We start from the raw sequence: 21,897 nt of genomic DNA on the forward strand, positions 1-21,897 counted from the left end.
CCTCTGGCATGAGTGAGAGGTACAGGGCAAAGCCAGAGTAAAAGACTGGGTTACAATGGGTGTTTGTATATGATTCTGTATTCAGATGCTGAATCTGTTTGTCTGCAAGACAAGGTATACCCTGCTTCCTGAAATCAGTCTTGAACGTCTCGTCTAAATTACTATACTAAACCAAAGGGTCCCATTCTCTACATGTAAGTGGATGCAGCTTGGATGGTTGGTGTGGCTGCAGCATCAGCAGAGCTTTTTGTCAGGAGCTGTGAGCCTCCCATTGGGATACCTAAACAGGAGGTATATTCACTTTTCAACTACCACAGTTTAAAACCTTTTGTGTTCATGCTAGTGGAACTGACAACTCAAGAAATAGAAAAAAAGTCTATGTAATTGTAGTTCTATAGTGGTTTAACTTTTTTGGGTAGTGCTTTAACTGCTTTAGTTCAAGCTTCTTTTTTTTTTTTCTTCCCCTCTTTTATTTTTTTTTAGATAAGAAAAGCTTAACCTAAATCTTGATACCAAGATAATCTCCAGACTGAATATAGCTATACAGGAAAGTAACTTACTCTCCTTTCCAGATTCCTGCATTTGAAATAAGCCTCTTTATTAGCAACTAAAGTGTATCCACATTGGAGGGCTTGCACACTTTGACCCAAATCGATATCATTAAAGTAGTTTAATGCTTCTATGGAGGCAAAGGCACTCTTTAGAGGGGCAGCAACAGATTTCATTAAACTAGTTGTGTTTTCACCAGGTAATCACTGTACAAACCATTTTCTGTTTTGCCTGGGTTGCATCTCTCCTCTTACCTCTCTTTTTTAATTTTTTATTCCTCTTTTTGGGCCCATCACTCTAAAAAATGCTTTCTCAATACAGCAAAGAAATAACTGTAGATTTCTAATCCCCGCCCCCCCCCCCCCCCCCCTTGGTTTTGTATATGAGATAAGCAATGACTTACCCTGTCTCCAAGCAGTGCAGTAGAGTCTGAGGAGTTTTAGAAGGTGAAGTGGAAAATGATCCCCCTTCTGTTGCCTGATACCATCTGACGAACTCGATACCTAGACTCACCAGCAGATTACTTTCAGCTGTAGAGTCTTTTTGCATTTCTATGGTTTCTCAGTGGACTTGCAGTTTTGGACAGTGCTACAAAATCAGGGATGTGTTATCTGAAGATCCTGCTGGCAAAAGGATGGTCCTGTGCTGGGGATGCTGGGATGTGGCATGCAGAAATTCCCATTTCTGCCACCGGATGCCTGTATGGTCTTTCTCAAATTCATATCAGCTATTTCCTTTTCCTCAGCATTTGTTAGTACTAATTGATCTCCTTCTGTTTATATTGTAAGCCTACTGGAGAAACAGTTGCTTACTTCTCTGTGAGTGCCTTGTACACACCTTAGCTAGTGGCTTCTGCGCACTGCAAAATATACGTAACAGATTCAGGTTTGCCTTTACTGTTTCCCTTAAAATGCCTTGATCACTTATAACTAAAGCTGCCACCAGATCGTTAAACTACAAGGACTGAAACTGAAGGCCAAGGTGGCCTGAAATTCTGTGCCTTGGATACCCCAAAAGGAAAGAAAACCCCACAAATAAAGGGAACTGTGATAAACTGAAGCAATGGCAGAAGAAGCTGAGCATGTGAAAGGTGGGAGACAACACAGAGAAAATGGGAGAGGTGGTCAAATTGCTCTGGAAAAAGACTGGAAGTCTGGCCTTACTGGGTGGCCTTGCCAGCTCTATGTCCTGGTGAGGTCTCACCCTCCCACCAGGAGAAGACCTGGGGCAGAAGTAGGAATCATTTGAACCCTGCACTCAGTTTTGCAGCTGCTCAATTTTAGTTGTCCCCATTTCATCCCCAGGTGCAGGGGAATAGTGAGGCAGGCAATGTGTGTAGCTCATGGCTGCTGTAGAACGCCAATTGCTCCTATAAAATGGAGCATCCCTCAGCAAACCTGGCTCCCCCAGAGCCCTCTCCTGCGCTGCTAATGCATCATGTTCCTTGGTTAATTCAGACAGCATGGTACCAGCCCTCCCCCATCATGAACATCAGAGCTGTTATTGCTTCCTCAGGCACAGTCTATTGCTTTGGGGCAGATAAACTCTTTAAGGCAAATATATGGGACCAAATCCATTCCTGGTGCAACTCCATTGAAGTCACCAGGGTTTTATACCTGAGAGAGATGTGAAGCTTATTGCATAAAAGTGGAATTTTTTCATCTTCCTTTCATTTACCTCTCTATGAATTTGAAATGAGCTCCTCTGCTCATGACTTATTTATGTTGAGCCATACACTTAAACACTGGAGTTCTTTTTTTTAAACATGATGTACACTACTGTTCCTACTGGATATGCTCAAATGATTAGCCAGTAAAAGGAAAACATTGTGGGACAGCATCAGCTAATGCTCTCCTTTCTCCCTCTGAAGCACAATAAAGGGACTGCACAATTCGGATTTTTTTTTATTCCTCAGCTCTCCAAGGAAGAAACTTTCGTCATTAACGGGGAGGCTGTTGTACGTGAAAGGGGAACAGCATCCTGCAAAGCTGTTCTCAGAACTCTAAACACAGATTTGTCCCAGCATCACTGAAAAGCCCTCAGATGATCAGATGATCTCAGAGAGCATTTTTCATACTGTAGTGGATTTTACAGGTAAGGCAAATGGTTGCAGAGACACAGATGCAGGTTCAAAAGCAGCCTTTAGGCCCCCTGCTATCTATGAACCTGCAAAGTGGGAGTCTTTCATCCCTTTTTCCTTCAGTTTGAGCTCACATAGATATCGGTTTACAGAGGAATATTGCACTTCAACAGAAGAGGCCAAATAAATATCGAAGAGGAGTGAAGCTTGGGGGATATGCGTGAACATAAAGTGCATGGCTTTGCATGGATGTGATCGCCATGATCTGCATGGGAAGTCCAGTTTCAGTGCACTTCTCCAGCTAAACAGAATCCCCTAATCCCTCCCACCAAACCTCCCTCTCAGGAGTCGGCTCAGTTTGAAGGAATTTTTTGTGCTCCATTTTTACAAGTTGGGCAGAGCTATTTCAGGAGATGAAAAGGAATCCCAGCATTTAGCTATGCTCCAGAGCCATAAGAAATGTAGTCTCTCTATTCATCTGGGAGTGTCCCAAAGGTACCATTTGACTCAGCGCCTTCTTCTGAAGAGGTATCTCTAAAAAATCATTAGAGCAAAACTGCTCAAGCCAGGTGTCTGTACTACCTTCTAAGCTGAACCACATTCATCAGTGCTACAGTAAGCTTTGGTCAGGTTGTTAACATATGTAACTTGTGTGTTGTCGGGATGTTGAAAGTCTTTGAGGTGTCTCTTAGGTGGTGGTGTGCACCCTAGGAATATCACGCCATAGGACATACGCATACAGATAGTATGCTGCTTGGGAGATGTCAGGAAAGAGAAACAACAGCAAAAAAGGGCTTTTTCTGAACAAATCAACAAGTGTTGCTATGGACAGCATTGCAGGAATAAGTTCTTGAGATGTATGAGCCAGGATGACAACTTACCAAATACCTTCTAGGGTTGAGTATGGAGGTGATACTTTTTACTACAAGGGTGGGATAGACAAGAGCAGAAACTTGGACAACCAGGTAGAATGAGACTTTGAGAAATAAGCCAAGTAAGAAGACAGACTTCTGTAGAAGTTCAGTATTTTGACCAAAGCTGGAAGCTTTTTAAATTTCTGTGTTAGGTTTTTATTACTAGTGCTAAATGAGGCTCATTTTGAACTGAACAGGGAAATCATCTGACCCAATGCAGTCTCCACAATATATATGCTTACACCTGTGCTATTTGTCTCAACACCTTGTTTTATCAGAGGAGAGAAACAGATGTTTTGAGGACCTGACTCATCATTCCAATTTAGCTAAAATTGGGCAAAATGGTTCATGACCTGAACACTCTTGTTTCCATTAAGAGAACAGAGAGCCCCAGCAGCCAGCTTGGATCAGGTGTCTCAGCTGGGAACATCCCTTTCCAGACTTGTGTTTCAATATTTTATTTTCTTTATTCAATGAAATTTGCAGGGAAAATCACATTATGAGTACTCTAGCTTGTGCCATAGGCCACAGTGGTTAGTTTAAATGTGTGCAATGCATACTTTAAATAATGACATCTGTATTTACACATGACTCTGGGAAATAGCTTTAGCTCATCCTTTAAATGTCTCTCTATATAAGAAGCTTCATCTTTGCCGACAAAGAGAAGATTTAGTGGGTGTTTAGTGTAACTGATTATCTGCTGATTCAATCAATTATGTGAACCTGGAGCCAAAGGGAACATTAGGTGGCTTTGTGCTGGTATTGCAGCTGCTCTGTTGCTGACCCTGTGACATGTTCGCTATCTGGTGTAAATATTTGCATCTGTCAGAGAAACCTGGCCTGTCCCCTACTGCCAAATTGTTCTGCTACAGAGACTGAAATCTTCCTTATTAGTTTGCATAAGGGCAAGTGCAACCTGTTCAGAATTCAGGTGGAATAAGTTGACTGGACAGTAAAAGAAATTTTTGAAAAAAATAAATGCCAGCTCAGCCTTCAATACAGCTGAAAAGGTTTCCAAAGTAGAGCCTTTTCAAAGCCTGCTCTTGCCTTTAGTGGCTTTTCTGTTCTGTCTTTACACAGTTACCTTTTGTACTGAAGATGTTTTCCCAGTTGCATGGATGTAAAAGCAAAGAAAATGAGGCTGACAGTGATCCTGTGTGGAGTAAATTGCAAAGGCAGATATCGATGAGGAAAATGACCAGCAGTTCTGCATCAGAAAGGCCTCTGAAAGTGAAATTCCTTCTCTGCAGCTGATCCTTCCCTCCACGCAGAGCAAACAGCACGACGATGCACGGGATCCAACCAACTGCTTCAGTTAGGGTGACCTTTCACAAGCAATGACTGACACTGGGACTTCAGCACAGCAATTCTTAGTGCGTTTTGCTTCAGCTGCCTGGAGAACGGGGAGAAATATTCATATATACGCTAACTGTATATGCTTGCTTCAGGCTCACTCTCACCCACCAAACAAGAGCACAACCAAATGCACTTCCACCTGGAGACTTGTTACTGTCTGAAAGGTAGGTTTGGGAGGACCACATCTTGGCTGTCCCTTCCAGCTTAACCTGGGATGTTGAGGTTGAGGATGAGCCTGACCTCTTCCTTCCTGACCTCATCCTCTTTTGCTGACCTCATCCTCTGTACCTGACCTCATGCTTCCTACTGCCTGACAAGGAAGGGAGATCACAGGAGCTGCTTCTCTGTCCCAGATGTCCTTCCCATCACTGCTGGGGATCTCTGATGCTCAGGTGGTTGCTCCGTACCTCTTGCTTCTGACAGCAGAGAGGGGATGGGGCTGGCACAGCCTGTGGCAGGAGGTGAAGCCCTTGCATCACCCAGACGCAGGAGAACTTCTCAGGTCACACTTCAGGCACAGCTCTTAGGAAGTGATGTCCCTGCTTTTCCTAATGAGAAACAACAACCCCGAGGGCTGACATTTCCAAGGCTCTGATTTCACTGGCAAAATATCTCAGCAGTTCATCATGCTTCTTTGGAAGAAATGGCCATGCCTGGCAGTGATGTGGTGCATGGACCTGGCACACTTTGGTTCTGAGCAGGTGGCGCTGGGTCAGTGGGACGTGTACTGTGGGCTGATACAGGACAGCCAGCAGTTCTGGCAGCTCACTGCTGGAAAATTGGAAAACTGGCATATCTGTTTGTCTCACAGTTCCTCCATTCTGTCTGTCTGTCTGTCTGTCTGCCCTTCTAGTATCTCAGACTGTAAATCCTTTAAGTAAGGAAACAACATCAAAAGTCTTTCTAGTGTCATAGCAGCATGGCAGCTGGAATAGAGCACAGATAATAATTGAGGCATGGGATCACTCTGATACAAATGGAGGTCAAAATCAGCATCTGTCTTAGCCCTCTGTTTTAACTGGCTTCACTTCTCAATTACCCTGATGAGACCGAGAGAGCAAAAAAGACAAAACCACAATACAACTGTTACAATAAAGTTCTTTTACTGTAAGGACATAATGCATTAGTTGTCATAGACTGGGAATAAGGGGTCATCCTGTGTTTAGAATTGAATTTTTAATGCTCACAGACTGACAAGCTTAGGTAAATCTTAGAATTATAGGATTGTTTCAGTCAGAAATCACATGGCAGCACAGCCTGCAAACAAACTCCTTTTGGGGGATGTGAGAAAGCATCAAAAAGACATTAGCACATTGGCTAATTTCTAATATTAGTAATATTAATTAACATAATAACATTAATTTCTAAGTACTAAGGGATACAAAATAAGAAGGTATATATATATAAAAGACATCTTGGGCTAAAGCACTTTGAAAGATCCCTTCAAATAGTCCTTTGCTTTCCTTTTTTTAAAAAGTTTTTTTTCTATGGGGCCAAATTATTGCTCAAAAAAATTGTGAGGACAACGAATTGTTCCAAGAGACTCTGAGTGCTTTGGGTGAAGAGAGGTGGCATTCCTGAAGGCTTCGGGGTGAAAGCCTGCAATATTTGCCTGGAGCCCCATGTCATCAGGAGGGCACTATAGAGGCTGATAATGCAAATTATTAGTTCTGTCAGTTGAAAGAAAGGGCTCAAGGTCCACCCAAGAAGGAGACCCAGTGGTCTTATAAATATGATGTTGTTTCTGGTTTTCCAGCAGCCACTGCTGGACTGCAGAGACTGCTCTGATCATGCAGAACGTAACAGCAGGGTGATACATGCCATGGGCTAAAAACAGAGCAGCTTGTCTGGAAATATGGCTGAGATACACATATGCTTTCAGTACTTGGAATAAAGGTTTGGTCATTTTTTATGAGAAGCTTTTGATCAAGAAATGGTGATGCCTTCTCTCCTTTCTGTCATGAGATCTGCCTGGATAATCAATATCACTCCTTTCTGGTATTAAAATCCTCAAACATCCATGGACCCTTGATGGGACAGATGTTTTGCCATACTTTCACAGATGCGAGGAGGCTCTGGGTGCAGCTTCTTGTTTGCATTGCTAAGCCATTGCTTGTGAGACTAGCATGCAATTAATTTAAAAGTGTTCATTGAAATTTTCTGCCATAGTCGAACTTAGAGTCCAGATGGTGCTGATGGAACCTGATGGAAAATAAAAGGGAAGGTTTTTAGATACGACTCCCTTTTAACCGATGAACCCACGCTGGTATGTCAATTAGTTGGAATTGGCTTAAACCCCTGAGTGCATAAATAGATAAACTCAGGTTTACCTGTGAAGCCAGGTCTGTCTGTAGGTTCTTCTACCAAGCTGCCAGTTCCAGTTTAGCTATATAGCTGTTGGCTCTCTCTGAGGTCTTTTTGCCTCCAGGTTGGTCTAACAGCCCTGTAACCTATCTGCAAGAGATTTTGCTGGGATGTCCAAAGGGGTCACTGACCCAGTAGCCCACCCTGCTCCTCTCCAAGCAGCTGTGGTCTCTGTAGCCACTTTGGCTGGATAGAAAAAGCAAGGAAAGCTGAAACTGCTACCGAGGAGCAAACACCCACCATGGGAAGCTGTCCTGGCTAAAGGAGTGGAAGCCATGGGATAGAGTTTATAAGTCCGTTACAGATGTTCAGCACTGAATTTGTTAAGTGCAGAAGTAATGACAGAGGATCACTTGAGGAACTGTAATCTTCCTATACGATAAGATCTCTCTTGCTGTCCAGTTTTTCAGGGGAAATGTTGCCTTGACAACGTAATCCACTTGGCAGGGGCCTGCTGTCTTTTAAGGGAGGCTGATCTGGAAGCACCTGAGTGAAACATTTCACCGCGACATCAGCTGCAGCACATGCGCCTCTAAAACCCTTCAGGACTGTCAGGAGAGAGAAAAGGAATGGGAGGGGGAGGGAACAAGACTGTAGGATCCCTCTCACAGGAGATGGGTGCTCAATGCAGGAGTGGGTACAGACCACAGCTCCAGGCTGGGGATGCACAATGCTGCTTTCAACCCCCCTGACTCAAAAAAAGCCAAGGGTGCAATCTCGTGTTACCGTGCTATCAACATGGTGCAGGTGGCAAACCTCATGCTGCTGCTTTCTCTTGCTTTAAACCAGCAGTATGGGGGTGTGCTAAGTACAGACACATTCATCTGGCTCCCATTTCAGATTTTGCTTGTTTCCCAGTTTTGCATTTTAAGCTCTGATTGCATCCCGTCACTTTCATTTCAAAGGTCTTCACAGAATAAATTCTGATATTTAAATATTTTTACAAGTTCCGTAGCAGGGCAGTGCAGCCTTTGCAGAAAAGTGTTTATGGTAGTGAGGATATAAACAGTGATTTACAAGCTGTCCAGAGAGGAGGAAGTATGTGGCATTTATTTGGCTGTAATACACGATCTCCCTAATTACCTCATATCCTAGGACATCCTTAATGCTTTACAAGAGAAGCACAAAGAAATGAAGGTACAAAGCATGCTCCTACAGCTTATGTTTTCTTGCTAATAAACACCTAATATTCTCTTAGAGTTGATTTATGCAGCTGTTTTGTATGAAGTGTCTGTTCAAGTCTCCCTTTAAGACATCATAAATGCAGCTTTGTTTGCAAAGTTAAGACAATGGCATACAGTTTGGTAAATGGGTCTATAAAAACTACAAAAGCATGAAGAAAATCCTGCCTTTAGTGAAGAGACTCATAGGTCATAGGAAATTAATCCAGCATAACCATACACATCAGCTCTTAGTTCCTGTCTTCACTCCAAACACTGGACATTGAAGCATCCAATCCATCAGAAAAACCTAGTATTTTTTAAAAGCCATAGCTGATGGTGAAATGACTGCATCCTTGGGTAAATTATTCCAATAATTAATTATTCTTGTTAAAAATATGCAGCGCAATTTATATTGCAAGCCTCAGCTATCAGCCACTGGATATTTTTACAGCATTTCCTGCTAAATAAAAAAACCCTCTTGAATAAAATAATTTATGTTAAGTGGATTCTTCAAGATGATCAAAGAGATAAATCATGTTCTGTTGGTGTTTAAAAGTCTACAAAGAAAAGAAAATAGCAAATAACACGTTTGAAGTTCAGTTTCGTTGAAGTCTTCTGAATATTGAACTGTTTTATACAGGGCTGTATCCTCCTTGCAGCTCCTATTGGATGTGTGTTCACAATGTTACATACTCTAAGCCTCAGCAACAGATTCCTCTAAAGAGTCTGAATTTTAGATCAAGTAAATGCAGAATTAATTTCAGCCCTTCCCTTTGCAACTTCATTCATTCAACAGAGGCTTTCGGTCACTGGAGGTTTCAAGACTGGCTATTAGTTGTTCCGACAGAGGACCCCGGTAGATTTGGTATGTGACAAAATGATGGAGTCACCAATATTTGTCGATGGTTACAACAACCTTGGAGAGATGCTGCAGTTTCCACCTCCTTGTAATGCAAATTACCTGTGGCACCTCTGTCCCACAGAGTAGCAATGGCAAGCACTGACCATGCAAAAGCAACTGTTGTTCCCATCACGAGCCATCAGCCCAAAGGTAGAAGACAAACTAATGTGGATGTAAAAATGTCATATTGCAGCCCATCCTTTGGTTTATTTGATCTTTTTTTCTTCTGTGAGGTTAGCAGTCAGAATGAAATTCCTTTTCATAGCTGCAGTTAATCACGTTTATCACTGTGATAGCTGGAGACCAACATGATCCCACAACCCAACAGGGTTTTCCTGTGACTGATGCTATGTATACAGCAAAGACATGTTCAATTAAAGGTCATCTGTATCTCACGACAGAATTCACAGCCTAAGCCAAGGAGCCAGACGTGGCTGTGAGCTGGGGGCACCTCAGGCGGCAGGTGCCACCTGCGGCCCCATCCAGGCTCTCACTGAGCAATAAGACAACCCACCACAGTGACCAACACTATGTGACACATCAGCACAACCCTGGTGCCAGGTCCATGCTGTTGGCATGGACATTGCAGCTGTATGGGACAGAGAAAAGATTTCATTTCTTTCCTTGGGTATAAAACCTTCCAGTTTGGCGATGGGAAACCCAGTCAGTAGCTGCCACCATCTTCAGCCAGCAGTTTTAGCTTTGCAAATGGATTTATTTAAAATATTGTTGCCGTGGTTGTGGCCACTACAGGACATCTGTATCTGCTTGCTCGTGTATCTGCATATTAAGCTTGAGTTTTTGGTCTGCTTTAGTGTGTCATGGGTAAGAAGTAAAATCAGTTCTTTTTTCATTTCATATAAAATGAGGTTGGAGGTTACGGCTGCTCTGTTGGTGTAACTATCGATCAGGTGCTAAGCTTGACTGCCTTGATGCTAACCTGTTTTGTACTGATAATACTAAAATCGTGGGATCTTATGAGAACCATAAATCCCTCCCAGTAGAGACCTGGTAGATATTTATGCAGTTGGCTTTGCTGATATCATCTTTCATCCGTACTTAGTTTAAAGTTTTCTAAGGTAATGCTGTGAAAGTAGTAAACTTATCCTGTTGGGGATTCAGATCAAACTCTGGCACTTCTGCACCCCCAGGAAAGCCTATACTGCTTAGTTGACGCTCTCAGACTTGAAATCCGTATCCAGCGATTAATAATCTTTGCCTGGTTTTCAAATCCTTTTTGGGGTGCTAGCATTCCCTCAATCCATTGCTATTGATCACGCTTCATGCCCAAAATCAGAAAGATGCCAGAAAATCTCTGAATGCAGACCATTCACTCATACTCTTATCAAGCCTGAGGCTCTCAGCTGAGCTGATAGTGAACCTGCTACGTAGTGTCTATAAACCACAGATCCTGGAGCAGGCTGCCCTGGAGAGGTCTGGTGGACCTCAGGTCTTGTCTGATTTTATCTTAAAAACTGCTTACTCAACTGCTGTTGCAACTGGAGAAAAAAATCACCTTTTTTTTCAGTGTGCTATTACAGTGTCCAATGTCAGCCTCGTCCTCACTGTAGTTCTTGAAACTGCTGCAGGGAATTGACAAGCCTGTCACATTCTGCTCTGATGGGATAAGGGCTCCTCCGCTCAGCACCTCAGTAGTAAACACCACAGAGGGTAAGGGGACTTGGCATTCTGGGTTAGCCTCCTCTTGTGTTACATACAAATCTTAGCAAGTATTTCTCCACTGCCACAGTTGAAGAGACTTCCCACTCCTCGTGTTTCCAAGAAATCCAACCAGCCCCATCCCTCTGTGCTATAGGGACTTGACTGTTAAGGACCTAGCATGGGATCCCTTTGGAACAGCCCGTATTATTGTGGCTTTGTCTCACCAAGCCAAGGAGCTTTGGGTTTGGTGGATACTGTGATATACCCACACGTCCAAAAGACTGTTTGTGAGTCTGCTGGTATGAACTGCACTAGATACCAAACATGCTGCACAGGCATATGGTAGCAAGCCCCTGCACTGTAACCCATGTGCACTGATTCTTGCCCTGCTGTTGACCCACCATCACACATCAGTAATCACAGTATTAAATAGAGCTTTCTGTAACAAATCCTGGGAGATTTCTGTGAGAGATTTCATTGTTGCCTCAAGAAACTCTCTTGTTCTTTAGCTTTTAATACAGTAATTAGAAAAAAAAATGAAATGAGTAATATTAAGCAGCTCAGTCATGCACTTGAAAGTCAGGAACTGCTTCAAGCTTCCTTGGGCAACTGCAGCAACTAACCCACATAGCTGTGTCCTGCTGTCACCCTGCCCTGCCAGGATGAGCTCCTGCCTTGGGTTTGCATGGCAAGGTTTTGGCAGTGGGGGTCTATGGAGGTGGCTTCTGTAAGAAGCTCCAGGAAGCTTTCCCCATGCCCGATTGAGCCCATGCCAGCCAGCTTGTGTGATGGATTGGCCCCATCCCCATCCCCCTGTGCTGCTCAGGGGCAGGAGGGAGAGAAATCGGGAGTGAAATTGAGTCTGGGAAGAAAGGAGGAGCGGGGGAAAGGTGTTTTTAAGATTTGGTTTTATTTCTCATTATCCTACTCTGAACTGATGGGTAATAAATTAATTTCCCAGAGTCGAGCCTGTTTTGCCCATGGCGGTAACTGCTGAGTGATCTCCCCGTCCTTACCTTGACCCATGAGCCTTTCGCTGTATTTTCTCTCCTCTGCCTGGCTGAGGGGGGCAGTGACAGAATGGCTGTGGTGGGCATCTGGTGCCCAGCCAGGGTTTACCCACCACAGCTCCTACTCCCACTCCTCTGCTTGTCTCTCCCTCCCTGATTTTCCTCCGTGCCCACTGATGGTCATTCCCCATAACCCTAACTCTCCCTCAACAACTGTCTCATCAGATCTCAGGTTTCTTCTCTTGTTTGGGTCCTTTTTTTATGTTCTTTGTCCAGCTAGACATATTTCTGTCATCCATACCTTTCTCTTGGTGGCTCCAGGTTTTCCCCAAATCCTCAGCTAATCCCATCTCTCCCTCACTTTCACCCAGTCCTCGTGTGTCTCCTCACTACCTCCACATTGTTCTCTCCCTCTAGGCTTTCTTTCCTTCTCCATTCCTTGTGCTTTCTCTCATTAAATCCCAGTTACTAGAAGTACACAGGAGCAATCACTACTAGAAGAACCTTTCCAAGCAGGTGGAAACGTGGGCTCTTGCTCAAAGAAGACAATATGTGCACAGTCTGGTGAACTTTAAAAGATATTCAAAGTTCAAGCATTCTATTTGGGATGCAAAAAAATATATAATCATACCTTGTCTTTCCCAAACAAATGCAAACTTTAGTTTTTTTCCCGAAGATACACAGTGTAACTGAGTGAGCAGATTTCCATGGAATAGCAAAACTCTACAGTGTGATCATGGTGCACAGACCACGCTTAACAGCTTTCAAGTGGTTGCTGTACGGCCTGAGGTCTGTACAATTTTTCAGATTACTGGGGATATTGGAAAATGCCTTCATTACGCCCCCCTCACTGCCCTCCCATCTTACTCTCATAGACAACTCTAACTTTTGCCTGAATTTAAGGGGAGGAGGCAGTAATCATCCAGAATGGCAATTTCAGCCTGCATTATTAAACATGAGGAAACCATTAGCAGTCTGGAAAGAGTTTTCCAGCTCAGGGAGAGCACACGCCCTTAATAAAAATTGTTCCTGACCTGCAAGTATCCATTTATACCAAATGTTTGGTGTTGCTTCTTCATACACCAAATACAGCAGCAGAATTTTACATGTTGTGCTTTACAGATTAGCACAAATGTAAGTGTTCTGAAAGAGCAGCGAAATGTTTTGTACTTCTGGCTTTTCACACCAGCAGTCATGTGGCCCCATATGTGAAGGCAGTCCATTTGTGTCAGCTATACTTTTTTCCCCTGAATACAATCAAGCTACCTCTCTGTGCATTGCACCTTTTTTTCATCTTTCCAGCACCATGTTTAGATCTGCATTGATTACACCATTTGTTTTCACGTTCTTTTTATCTTCTGGGACATGCATTTCTTCCAGTGTTGCCCTGATGATTTAGGACCAGTTACTTTTTCCTCCTTCCATACAGATTTGGCATCAGAAAGGGTGATTGCTTTAGAGCCTTTTTAAACTAAAAAAATGCCAAACCAATATTGCATTTCAAATGAACATAAAAAGAAGGCCTAAGACTCACACACAAACACCATGCCTGAATGAAGTTCTGATTTGCAGATAGGAAGAGATGTTTTGATTCGTCTTTGAACAGAGGTGTAGAGTAATAAGAGCCAGCACCTTTGTAAAAGAGGAAAAAAAAAAAAAAAACACACCAAAAAACACACCAGCTTAAAATAATTAGTCTCTAAGTCCTGCCAGTATGTTTTTCACATTGATGCTCCAAGTGAATGTGGAGAACACTCACTTCTGGATCCAGCAGTCTACAATCAGATCAGTCTTCATAATGCAAATACCAGAGCAGACAGTAAAAATGAGTGCAAGACTGATATGCTTGGAAGCTGTGTGATGCACTCCTGGTAGTCTGGAAGTCTTGGCTGTAATATGAAGGAAGCAAGGTCAAAAAGCATGGCTAGTGAGCATTTTTCAGTGTTAGCAGACCATGTCTCTGTTAGACTGCAGTATGCTCTCAGAACTGTCTGGTTATTTCCCTGTGAACCTGCATTGATTTTCTTGCAGATTACATTAGTTCCAGTCACAAAAGAAATTGTATCTGTTCTGCAGCTAATGCAAACCTACAGCTAGCATTTTCCTGAAGGCTGCTTTTTCATGTCAAATGCAAGTAGTCAAGTACATCTGGGAGCATGCACGGCTTTCTAGAAAGAACTTCTACATGAAAGATAATGAAGAGTTGGTATCAGCTAGCACTGAGAGTTCTAGTAACTGTAATGTGTGCTATATTCATTATTGTATTCTCAAACTTATTTATATTTAGAAACTTCAGAGAAAGCATCCTTAAAGTCTAATTCAACCCATAGGTATCCTTAATTGCCAAGGGTAATTAAAAATAAATAAAAACCTAAATGAAAACAAAAAACCCTGGGGTTCCTGTGGGCATCTCAAGACAATTCTGTGACTGGTCCTCTGAGGTGAAGCAGTCTTATCCAGCTGAGACAGGGCATCTCTCTGCAAAGCTGGTGAAATGACTTTTTCAGCCCTGGCCTCCTTTGCCATTATTATATCTGACTTCTATCATGTCATTTTGTTCATAAGAGATATTTTTTCATGAACTATCATCTTCCTCCTACTTTTTAATATTTCTTTTTTCCTTCCTCTCTCCCTTCTTGATCCTTTTTTTTCTGGTTGTTTTTTTTTTTTTTTCCTTCTTTTCATTCCATTCCATTCTTTCCCCAGAACTCAAATTGCTTTGCAATTAAGGCTACACAAATCTGTGATCACCATATAAATAACCAGGAGACTGCTCTCTCAGAAGTGAAGAACATGCCTTTCCCTACTCATTTCAATCGCTCATGATGTTCAGGGGAAAAGGGGTTAATACACTGCTTCTGCTGTTCCCATCACTTCCACACTTTGATGTATCCTGCTGAAGCAAGGTGTTTTTTCCTGGATAATTCCTCGCCCTCCTTTGCAGAGGGGTTTATGTTATGCAAAAGGCCGAGCTCAGCCCCAGAGTCCGTCAGACCAGCATGCAGAAATCCTTTCCAGGGGAAGTTTGTGGGCTGGGGGCTGTACGCCCAAGGCACAATCCTCTCCTGAAAGAGCTGGGATTCGTAAAGGCAAGACAAACACTGGGAGAAAAGAAGGACTTCCCCATTTTCCAGATGGGAGGGGCTGTGTCTAACCTTAAATTGCTTGTAGAATGTCACAATACATCTGAGATTTTATTTTTTATCTTTTATTTCATAGTCCTGCTTTTCCTCTTAGTGGTAAAGGGGGAGAGTTTTATCTAAATTTTGACACCTGAATGTTGAAAGCCCCCTACATCTCCTTTTATACCCAAGTCATCCCAAGGGTGAGGTGCTGGGTCTCATTCCTGCCATCAACTCTGAGAAGGGGTCAAGGGACCATCTCAGAGTTAGGTTGTAAGATCTGTGTTCTAGGGCTTTAAAATTAGTTGAGAAAATTCCTCCTCTAGTCGTCTCTGAAAGCTGTGAAGAAGGGGTTTTAGGCTCATTGATGTATCCTGAAGGTCTGATGAGGGCTGAAGGCTGAGAGATACAGAAGGATATTTAATCAACTGAGGTTGAGCAAGTGATGCTAATTCCAAACAGAGCAAAATGATTCCTTGCACAGCAAATATAAGCTTGAAATACCTGACTGGCTCTTGTAGCAGGGAGCAACAAGACAATCATGATTCAACTCTAGGATAAACAAGGAATTTCAAATCTAAGTCTGACATAAGAGCCATAAATCAACTGCTGATGCCAAAGTATTATGGCAAATAATATTTCATCTCCTGCACTGATCTGACAGCCGTGCAACTGCTTACAATGACGAAACCATCACACACAACTCTGACACGTCTTGCTCCTTTTTTGCTTAAATCTAAATATTGTTCCAACATGGAGCTTGGGTTAAACTTGCAAAATTTGCAAGTTTAAAAGAGATAGGGAAGAAATTTTTCCTAGAAGACAAATACAACACAAGGAAAATGGCATGCCACCTAATGAAGTAATTTAAATGCAAATGAGGAAAAAGGTATGTGAAAATTGCTGGGAGTTTTTTAAAAGAAGAAAAGTTTACTATTCATCAAAACGTTGTGATGTGATTTCAGGGTAAGCACTTCTGATGCCAAATTTCAGACCAGAGGGGATTTGAGCGTGGGGGTGGGGAGTGTGTTGGGTTTGTTTTAAGGCTGAGATGTCAACTGCCTCAGAACAGGGGTTTTAGAGTGAGTTGGCTGACAGCCTTAAGGACAGCAGTGGGAATAGCAACTCAGTAATTGATTTGGGATGAAATATTCATATAATCCCTGGGGAAGAGGCAGCCCAATACCCTTCTCAGCCCATATCACAGATGTCATCATTAAAGCTGGCGCTGCTCAATACACACTTTTGTTTGATTGGCATAGGACCCCCATCATTTTTTTGGTTGGATTTTACCAGATTTTTTTTTCTCATTTAACCCAGAAGACCTTTCAGTGTGGTGACATGATTTGGAGAGTTCTGGTTCAGAAAGACTGGCTGTGTTCCCACTGGGAAAAAAAAAAAAGGCATCCTGTAAAAACAGATGAATTGTAGTAACTCCTCTTGTGGGGGATGCTCAGCAATTAGATAGTGACATTAGGCTACAGTCAGAATAAAAAATTTAAGGAGCATTAAAATCATGTCTGTACTTTAGAGGCATACACATTGCACCATGGGTCTGGAAGTGCCGTGGTGACATTTCTCACCACGACAGTAAAGGGATTTCTTTGTGCCACATTATGGAGGTTCCCTAGCCCAATTTAAAGACAATGTCATGAATTTTAAACAGGCTGGGGAGACAACAAGGCTGTTGTGATCTTGCAAAACGAGACGATAGCCGATAGCCCTCGAGTGTGATAGGAGACAGGATACACATCATGTCCAGAATGGCCGCTTGAATCGTGCTAAATTGATAATTCTTTAATAATTGCTGAGCCTTATGCACTGTGCAGTGAGTGAGTCTCTCTCGGTAGCGTGGATTTGTGGAAGGGGGAAGGGAGGCTCCGTTTTCTCAGAGGTATAGCTGGAGCCTCCCTTGTAAGCCAGTAAAAGCTTGGTTGCTGCTGAATTCGACGAAAGATGCTGGATGCTGGTGTTGCCCCTAACAACCGTTGCTAAGAGACTCCTGCTGGCATACAGAAGGATTGAAATCGCTGCAGATTATGGCCCTATTTATCATAGTTGTATGAATAGTCTTGTTAAGAGAATGCATGACATATAAATTTAGTGTGCACATGATAGAAATGTAGCGCACACGTCACGAGAGGAGACTGCTATAGCAGGGTATTTGCTGGCTTATAAATAGTCATCTCAGCCCATACTTCCCTCTTACTGCTTTCGTGGTTCCTCATTAAAACTTTCAGGAGAGTCTATGAATTATAAAGCAGTGACTAACTGCTTAACAAATTGGCTTTTTATAGAAGAGTCTAGCAGGAGCAGGGGGATTAAAAATACTGACGGTGTTGGTCGGTGTACCATGACTATTAGGAAGCGGCGAGTGACGCATCATGATGGCCCAATTCTGCTGCCAGTTGCTGCAGCTTGGGAGAGGAGCAAGTCCCTTGGCATCAGCATCTGATCTGGAGGATCCATCCTCCACCAGCCTGGATCTTAACTGGCCGCAAAATGAATGGCTTCTTTTCATCATTAGATCACTTTATTAGTAAATTACTGTAGCTCTTCTGATATAATTCACTTCCTGGGGTGAGAAGGATTTATGCCAATACTTGTTTTGTGTTTAATGGATTCATTATGCTTTTCATCATAAAATTCATCAATGTTAATTGAACGGATTAGCTAAATGTAATTAGAAGAGGGGTATGTAAGGGGGAGGGAGTGTGTCTCTATGTCTCTACTTTCTCCTAGAGCTCTTTGCTTTTAACCACTGCCTGAACATTAATTCCCCTCTCCCTGTTACCCTCCCCAGTTTGGCTAATCAATTTAAAATCTGCGTTCATGTCAAGGCTCGTATGGTATATTAGATTGAAGGTTAATTCAGGACCAAAAGACACATTATTGAAATTTTACAGACTGTTATTTTTTGGTGGTGGTGAGGCGGGTTGGTGTTTTTTCCCCAAAAATGTTCTATCTTGTAGAAGAGTTTCTTGGTTAGAAAATTATGCCAACTTGTAAGAAATGGCTGCGCAACCCAGTTATTCCCTTCTTAGTTGTGCAATGGTTGTTAACACACCTGATAATTACTTGCAGGCCTTGGCTGGGGGTGTTCAGGGACAGAGTGCCCGGTACAGTTGCTGAGTGGTCTGGTTTTGGCCGGCTATAAGTAAACTAAGCAGTGGTTAGGTTTCTGTAGCCACTTTTCCTGCAGCTAAGATAATTGAAGCTGCAGTAGCTGCCTGGGGGAGAAATGTCATACCTGCCTCACCATTTTCTTCATGTCAAGGATGCATTTATGTCAAAACTTTATAGGTCAATAAACAGCTACAAGGGAATTTCAGCTGTGGGATGTTAAAGTAATAGAGCTTCCATCCTCACAGAACATTAATGCTTCTAAATAGGCTAAACCCGGTTGTTTCAAATCTCAATTACATTTACTCAAAGATAGGAAGGTAGAACTCAGATCAATTCTTGCAAGGCAGAGAACACAGAAGAGAAGACCCTTGGGCTAGGTTTGGTAATGAAATTAAGTGCTTAAAATCTAAGTCCTGCGACTGCCAGATGTAGTGAGACCTTTGCAATAGGAGTGTTATAATGCCTCCAATCGTAAAAAATCTTTAAAGCTTAACTGTGCAGGGGTTTCACTATCATACATGAACCAAGCTTTGAAGGAAGCCCTGTGTCAAGTCAGCATGTGTCACAGCAGAACACAGCAGCCAGGAGAGAAAGAGCCAGCATCTGTGTCCTCAGGAGACCCAGCAACCTCACATCGGGTGAGGGTGCCTGGGGCATGAGGCAGATGGGAACACCAAATCCCTGTCGTCTGTGGAGCTGGCTGGGGAGCTGGCACGTGTCACAGGAGTGGGGCTGCAGTCAGTGGCAGGGCTGTCACTGCTGTGCGAGGCTGTGGAGTGTGCCTACATAGCATGTTCCTCTCCACACCGGTAGGCAATAGTGGGATCTAGAGAGGAGAAGGGGACCAGCCTGGATTCCTCTGATGAACAAAAAATACTGCTTGAATAAAGAGTCTGTAGCTGTTGCAGCAGAGAGGTGACATCCTGGCTCTGTTGGCTTTAGCTGGTTCTTCTCCCATCCCTCCAAGCGAATACAAAGTGGAGTTTGTCTACAAGGAAGTGTTAATGTTCACCTGTACTATATTTTAAGTACACATTTATAACTGCTTTCATTTTTCATTTTTTACAATAGTTATTCATGTTCTTTTCTATAGAAAGCGTGAGAGTGATGTTTTGTGTAAGAACAACTCCACTGTGGGCAGTCAGGAGTGTTTTTATTGTCAAAGCCAGGCAATAATCTCATGGAAAAAGAGATTTGGTGCCATAGTCTTCCTTCTAACATCCACCCAGTTCTGGTGAGAAACTCTTCAGCCATCTGTGCTGCTCAGCCTCTGAAAACACCCCAGGCTGTGTTTGGGGAGACTCTTCCAGCTGGGAGCTGGAGCAGACATCCATCCTTTGCAAAATGAAACTCACCTTTGCAAATGAGAGCAGGAGATGGTTGGGGCACAGAGAAGGGTGCAGTAAGGTAATACAAGTATGTAGGTTTGCTGGGGATCCCACAGGTGTGCTGTGAAATGCTGATTCCCACATGTGCAGCACAGTGTGCATTTGGAAGGAGGGCAGGATCTGTCTCAAGTCTTCTTGTGCTGAGACGTGGCAGCTCCCTCCCCAGCTTGTCCCATCTCCATCTCCATCAGGAGGGATGAAACTGCTCCATCAAGGAGAAAGATGACACTGATTTGGGGATAAGTCCAATGGAAGGGTTAAACGTTTTTCCAAGTCACCTTTCTCTGCTCGCTATAAATGTGAGCTCCCTCCTGAAAGGGGGCTGCCTTTTCCTCACCCAGTGATAAATCCTAAAACCTCACAGGAGCAAATGTTGTCATCTTAAAACCTCATTTGTTATCCCAGGGACATCAAGGGGGTCTGCATGCATACATCTACCTATGAACCCTCCTGTCCCCTCTCCATGTGTCATGGGCAGGGTTGGCAGCATCCCTTCTGCCCCTTCTCAGCCTCTGCTTTTGGGCAGTGGAAGGTGTGAAAGGAGGATACTTTTAACCATCTGGAGGACAAGCCCGCAGAGGGAGCTGCGACACACGCTTTCCCGGAGGGTTGCCCGGCTCTCTGAGCCAGGAGCACACCCAGGTCCTCCCTTCACTGTTCCTGCAATGTGTACCCTGCTCCCGCAGCGTTGCCCTCCCAGGGCAGCAAAGCTCCAGTTTGCAAAGCCCTTTGCAAAGCCTGGCTTTGCTGCTCTTCTGGCTGCCAGTGTGGGCAGCGCGGGTGTGGGGACAGCTTTCCGGGGGGGACAACGGGGACTGTCCCTTCTCAAAGGTAGGAGCAAGGTTTAGCCTTCCGTTGCAGGTGCCAGCTCAGCTGCACTTCTTTTGGGGGACTCTTGGTCGCCTACGAAGTGGGCGACTAATTAAAAAAAGACGGGAGGGAATCTGCTGGCTCCCACCCTGTGGCAGTCTGTGCCAGCAGCTCTCACACTCGTGCTGCAGAGGGCAAATGTGGGGAGCACTGCAGGTCACCCTGGAGGGTGGATTGTGGCCAGCGCATGGGCATGGGGACGTACAGCAGTGAGGGACCTTTCTGACCAAGCCAGAGCAGGTGGCTTCACCCCCAAGCGCTTGTTTCATCAAGCGCGAAATCAGGAGAAGGTTATTTACCTTCTTTGAAAAGTGTGGTAAGGTTCTCTGTTGAAAAGAGCTGTGCAAGAGGTCATTCTTTATCTTCTGAATCTGTTTATGGGAACTTCTAATTTAACATTTCATTGCTGTTGTTCAGTAATAGACTTTTTTCAGCCCGTCTTGCAAGATCTATTATTGGTGTTCACTGGACCAGATCGAAGAGGGAAACTGATGTCTTTCATCACTTGATCTATACACAGTTCGCTACTTGGGAAGATAAAATATTCCATGCTTATTGAGAATCTGCATTATTGAGAATTCTATCAATGCTTGTTTTTATGCTTATCGACATTACATTTAGACTGGCTATTTGGCTGCTGTGTTGCATTTGACCGAGCTTAACTTTGTTTCTAGGTCACGGCAATCTCTTGCCCTGATAAAAGGTAAAGGGGGGAATTCTATTTTAAACACAAAATAATTATAATTTAATTTTTTTGAGATATGCACATTGATGCATACAAGCCTTGATATCTGCCCAGTCCACTGGGGAGTCATTTTGACTTTGAAGTGCAGAATTCTGTTCATATTTAATAATGAGTTCTTTTTAAAGTGAGGCTTAATGGAGGTTTGTTGATAATTATTCTGCCTCATTGATAAAGATCCCAAACACACAAGAGTTTCAAAATATTTCACAGCTGATTTATATGCACAAAGCATAATTAGGATCATGTAATTTCCTTGCTAGTTTGGTTCTCATTTGAATATAGAAAAATGTCACTTAGAAAAACTTTAATACTTTGTTGTTTGACTAATGCTGAAAAATCAAATACGAATTGCAACCAAAAAAACAGGTAGAAAGTGCTGCACGCTATTACTGAGTACTATTGAAATGCTGCTTTGAAGGCAGAAATATAAATTGTCTCGTGGGTGCTTTTAATGTACTCCTATATATTAACAGAGACCTTCGCAAATGTCAGTTTTATAAACACCTCTATGAGAAGGGAAGATGCTATTACCACCATTTTACAGATGAGGAGCTGCAGTGCAAGAGAGTTTAAGGTCAAAAATGTCCACTCAATTTAGATACATTATTGGAAGCACCTGGAACTTGATTTTTCACAGCATTATACAA

General features: G+C 43.1%; 1 protein-coding gene across 2 annotated transcripts in view; it reads left to right on the plus strand.

Moving 5' to 3' along the window:
• Positions 1-21,897, plus strand: part of FRMD4A (FERM domain containing 4A) — a 386,216-nt gene that overhangs the window by 39,566 nt on the left and 324,753 nt on the right. The window lies entirely within an intron of this gene.

This window comes from Falco biarmicus, chromosome 5, assembly GCF_023638135.1.
Source record: "Falco biarmicus isolate bFalBia1 chromosome 5, bFalBia1.pri, whole genome shotgun sequence".
Classification (NCBI taxonomy): Eukaryota; Metazoa; Chordata; class Aves; order Falconiformes; family Falconidae; genus Falco; species Falco biarmicus.